Below are 6,031 nucleotides of genomic sequence, written 5' to 3' on the forward strand. Positions count from 1 at the left end.
TAGCTTCCTTTCACATATACCTACTATGTGCCAGACACTGTGCCAGACTCTGGGGATTCAGCCTCTGTATAAACCAAGCAACTTCACACAGATGAAATTCAAAAACAGGCAAATGCAATCACCGGTGATAAGTATTGGAACACTGGTTACCTCTAGGGTAGAAGGATTGATTGGAAAGAGGCACAAGAGAACCTCTTGTGGTGGAAACACTGTGTCTGTTTCTGGGTGATGGGCACAAGGGATGCACATAGCAAGAGGCATAAAAGTAAGATTAGTGCATTTTAATGTATATAAATGACATCTCAATAAAGTACTGTTCCCATTCAATTTTCACACACTGAGTTCCTGAGCTCAAGGAGCTAAAAGTCAGTGAGTACATGGGCATAAAAGAAAGGCATCCATGGTTGTAAGTTCATGGCTTCTGTTAATATATTATGGGGGCAGGAATCAGGAAAACCAGCCCTTTATCTGTAAGCTTCATGGTCCCTCACTAGCTTTCTCTCCCAGGGCTTTTAACTTTTCTGAGCCTCTTTTTTTCATTACTCAGATGGAGAGAAGAATACCTGCCCACCTTCTCAATGTTATTGAAGGGATTGAAAGAGATAATGGGTGTGAAAATGCTTAGTGAATTGAAATCCCAATGCAAATATAAAAGCAGTGCTGCCTCAGAATGCACAGAAAGATGAGCCTCGATGAACTCAGATGTGCAGAAAGATGAACTCGGACCTGGTCAGACTGCACCACCACGCCGAGATGAAAGTGGGGCCGCTGCTTAACTAAGCCAGTGCCCAGGTGAGCTCAGTATTTACCATAGTGAATGATGCTGTCCTCATGGCCCCAGGAGCTGCTCTTCACACCATCACATACATTTTGTCACTCCTTCCACCACTTCCAGCTTCTGGGAGAGCTAGATGGTGGGGACATTACAAGACCAGGAGGCACTGGCAAGGCTGTCTGATTGAGTTCCTGATAAAAGTCAGCATTCTTGGCCCCATAGCATTCCAGGCCTCCCTGGCTCCCCTCACTGTGTCATCCCCAGGCTTAGTCATCTCCTTTCTTGACCCCTGGGGTCTTCCCTGCTTTCAGAAGGACCCCACTCCCCGACTGGCAGGGCAGTCAGAAAGCATGAAGCCAGACCTCTGCGGTACCTTCCAGCAGCCAGGTTTTCTGGGCAGACTCCTCTTCTCAGGCCTGAACACCTAAGTCTTCCAGGGGCATTTCCCCCAAAGGAGAGGAGCTTGGTGTCTGAGACATGTTCCCATTCCAGACTTCCTAAAATCAGCTAAGGAGCAGGGAAGCATGACAGCCTACCCTTTCTCTGAACCACCACATAAAACTTAGCATAGGAAAATATTAGAGCTATAATTTAAGAAGACAGGGCTTTGAGGACTTAAGAAAGTTTAAGTAGATGAAGGAATGTGGTTTAGAGAGTGATGAGCAACTGGTCTATTTCATGCTTCCAGCCTAGACAGGAAGAAACTAAGCTAATCTTAAAAGGAACTCTTTCCAGTGAAAACTGCAAGACACTATTTTTATCAACCTCTAGAGTGTCCTCCTTTCTCCTAGCTGACCAAAGTTAGTCCAGTGATTTACCAAAGGACATGGGTGGACAGCAGCCTTATCTAGAATCCCTATTAACAAAGTCCTGTGTCTATATACCACCAAAGCAAACAATATCTCCTCTGATCTTCACAATAAGCCTAAGCAATAGGCATAATATTTGTCTCCCCCTTTTACAAGTTAGGAAATAGGTGAAATGGCTTGCATATGATCACAGTGAACCAGTGCCTAATCCCCTGGCTTCCCACCAAGCACCATAGACCCAAGTCTCAGGTGCTAGGTGCAGCCATCATAAAGAAAGGGGCACGAACTGACTAGTGTTCTGAGTAAGCCCTCCAATACCAGTGTCTCATAATCTGCCTCGAAGTACCTTCCCTCTTCTGTGACTCTTAGCACCTACGTGGTCCCTGTTTAGGATTAGAATGCCAGAGCAGAGCTTCATATACTCCATAAATATTTGTTGATGTTGGTAGTCTGAGGAGGCAACATTTTTCTCATGTACAAATTCTACTATCAATCATCTGGCAGAAGTTTAATAATGTCTAGACACACTCCCCATGGCTAGTCCCTTAGCTGACTCTCTGCTGTCAACCTGACTGCCATCTGTTCAGGTCTTTCCTGACCACTCAGGTGGCTCTTTTCCCATCACTATTTAATATCACATCATACTGTACATATCCTTCACCCCCACTTACAATTTTATTCCAATTATGTGCTAACTTGGCTCTTCCCTACTAGAATTTAGGGTTCAGAAAGGGAGTCACTTAGTCCTCTCTGATCACTTCTATATCTCTAGCACTTGGCACATAGTAGGCACATTTAGTTAAAACATCTGTTAACTAAATGGAGTAATAACAGAAGGAATGAATTCACCCTGCAACCAGGTTGGGGTAAAATGTTGATAACTGTTGAAGTCAAGCATTAGAAATCTGGGAGTTCATGTTAGTAGTCCCTCAATGTGTGTATGTGTGTGTGAAATCTTCAACAAAAGAAAGTTAAAAACAAAGTTGTTCATCCCTAGGATTTAACAAGGTACAGCAGACCTGAAGAGTTGAGGTTCCTAGGAAGAACTCTCTCCTTCCAGAAAAAAAACAGAGCCTATCATTTGCTTAAGCCAGTACAATGGATGTGCAGTGTGAAAATGGAGAAAAGCAGTGTGTCGGTGAATGGTTCTCAGCATTTCTGATTACCGCTATGAGAGCACTGATGCACAGCAGTTGTTACTGAGGTATTTTCCCATGAAGTATTATTATCGCCATGGTTATTATTTTATTATTCCTCTCATTCAAAGCCCAGTCCAAATGCTTTGAGTCAGACAGAAATAAGATTCAAATCCTAATACTAGCAAACTTATCTCCATTTCATCACTTGGAAAATGAGAATACCACCCACCTATCTCAAGGGATTAGAGAATACACCTCACAGGAAGGAGATTTAATACCATGCCAGACATGTAGTAGATGCTCGGTGTTAGCTCACTTACTCCTAGGCAGCAAGGGCTGTCTTATCTTTTATAATTCCCTACACTATCTAGCACAAAGCCTAGGTGCCTAATTATCTGCCAAATTTTAGAGACAAAAGGTCTATAAAAGGTCAACAGACAATAAGTGCCAGAACAGATCTTTGAATCAACATTTTCAGATCATGCAAAGTGCCTTCCTCAAGACCAGGCTGCCTGATGATTTGAAAATATTCACTGAATTCCACTGAATAAAGTTTGAGTTGAGAATGGTGATATGCACCTGTAATACCAGCTACTCAGGAGGCTGAAGCAGGAGAATCATAAGTTCAAGACCAGCCTGGGCAACTTAATGAGACTCCGTCAAAAAATAAAAAAGGGCTGGGGATGTAGCTCAGTGGTAGAGCATCCTGGTTCATTCCCAACTACCATAAAAAAAGAAAAAAAGAAAAGTCCTGCATAATCACAGACTTATCTATAAATTTGATGTAAGTGAATAAATTACTTTTCATCCAGTCCTTCATAAACTTCAGTCCTACTTTTTTCTTATTCCCTCACCTAAGATCCTTGTTCAAGAAAGTGTTTTCTCCAGGAGAAACCCATTTTTCATATTTGTTTAAAAAAAAATTTTTTTTTTTTTTGTATTAACCATACTTTTAAAGTAATAGAGCACTCAATTTATAGTCTAGATGTCCAGGGCACAGGGACACAACCTGACGACCAGAGCACAGCAGGGTCATGCTATTTGTACACAAGCTACTGCTGACTGGCCAGTGCTAGCTTGCTGAGCCTCACAAACCAGGAAACAGGCCTCAATGACCTATCTTGCATTTTCCAACCATCCTAAAAAAAGTGTTTTGAAGCCCAAGATGAAAGGATGTGATCAAAGAGGACAAAGGAATAGGCTGCTAAGAGAAGAAAACATGAGAGATGGTTTCCATGTGATAGGGGACAGGAAGTATGTGGGAGGAGGTGCTAAGGGTTGGGCTTCCCACCACTGCAAAGAGTGGCAGGGAACAATATACAGTGGTTGTGGTAGATGGCTTCCGGTCCCACAAAAGAGCACAGAAAATTAACCACCCCATCAGGGTGTTGAGTAGAAGCAGCAGGAAATGCTAGGGTATACCTCCATCCATCTATACAGTAGTACTCAAAACCAACTCCTTCAAAACACTTCAGCTAAAATAACAAAGAATCGGAAACGCAGTTGAGGAAGGGAGAACAATGCATTTCTTTAGCTTGAAGGAACAGCTCCACATTTAATTCTTCTGTGCATAAGGAGTAGAGCACCAGAGAGCAAGTCAACAAAAACCAAAAAACAACTCAGCTACCTTTAAATTTAAACCCCAAGACATCGCAGTCTGCAGGTTTTTGCCATGTTGCAAATGATGAAAAGACACACCAAAGTTGGAGTTTCCCATATGATAAATGGCTTAGGTAAATCAACACCTCAAGACACAAGTTAACCTGATACTGTACCTCAAGATCATTGTCAGAAACTTTAATCTATAAAGAACCTGAAAATTGTCTTCCTTGATAGTTATTACTATCGTTCTCAGCTTTTAACTGGTCTTGAAATTCAGATGCTTTTATTTGAAATACCTAGACTTAAAATAATCTGGAAGCCTCCAGATAATGCTATGACATCTGTATATTAAATTTTAAAGCAAATTAAAGTGCTCCATCATAATCTTAGTGAACTGATCATTCTGTTATCAGCAGCTCAGTCAAGGGACACTGCTGAATCCTGACTGGTAAGACTCAGTCACCTGTCTGCTTAAGAAATAAGCAATGATGGAAAAATAATTTTATGCAGTTTGATCAAACTGGGGAGTTTTGCCTGTTTCTTATGTGGCTAGTTGCTGGTTACACATAGGGTGTTAACACATTGGCCAGAGATCTAGAGTCAGTTTTGTCAATAGTTACACTGGAACACAGTTGCACTCATTTTTTAAAAAGCTTGCTGACTCATATCACATTCTCAAACCTGAGTGCGTATCAGAGAACTAACATCACAGAACTAACAACCCAAGTTTTTTACAAAGATTCCAGGTAACTGCAAGGTACACTGAAACTTGAAAAAAATCACTGCTCTAGATCAGTGCTTGTCAAACTTTAATGTGCACACAAATCACTTGGGGACTTTGTTAAATATTCTGCTTCTGTAGTTTTGGGGTAAGGCCTGGGAGTTTCCTTTACAAATCAACTAGGTGATGCTAACCAGTGACTACATTTTGAGTAGCAAGAATCCAAAGACCTGATTCCCCAATTTGGCTGCACATTGAAATCACATGGGTAGCTTAATCTCCGAAAATTACCCCAAGGACTTAATTAGTCTGGTGTGACTCAAGCATTGAATTTTGAGTTCCCCAGGTTGTGCTTGTTTCCCATATATGGCAACTCTACTGCACCCGTGATAGCAACAGGGTTTGTCCAAAACCATATTCAGCCAGCAGAACTGTATTCCATCCAAGCTTTGTCATGAACTCTGATCTTAAGGCACAAATCTACCTTGGACTTCCTCACCTATCTAATGAGGATTAGAACCCCTGAGAAAACTGCAAGAATAAAATGAGAATGTTTGTGAAGGTGCTATGGAAAATATCTCACTCTACAAATCAACGTACACACAACCCCACTTTTTACACTCTACATTACATGCCTAAGAGATGCACATTTCATTTTTCACCAATGAAGCATGTTGAAACAAACGTAAATGTGAAAGCACTCTTTAGTTCAATTTCTAACAAAGTACTTAATGGTGCAGCTCCAGGAATGCATTGTGTCAGAAGAGCGGAACCACCTGTAACAATGGAAGGATTAGTAAAGGATTGCCTGCTGCAGGCAAAGGACAAAGGACTGCCATTTCCCAGGGTTGTCAGCAATGCCTTTTGTCATTAACTTCAAATACATTTAATAAAAGCAAACACATAAAGTTACAATTACAAGTTACCAATTAAAAGACCTTATTAGCACATAGAAATGGGGGAGATTTTGATACCAATTAAAAAA

The sequence above is a fragment of the Sciurus carolinensis genome, chromosome 2 (genome assembly GCF_902686445.1).
Source record: "Sciurus carolinensis chromosome 2, mSciCar1.2, whole genome shotgun sequence".
Taxonomy (NCBI): Eukaryota; Metazoa; Chordata; class Mammalia; order Rodentia; family Sciuridae; genus Sciurus; species Sciurus carolinensis.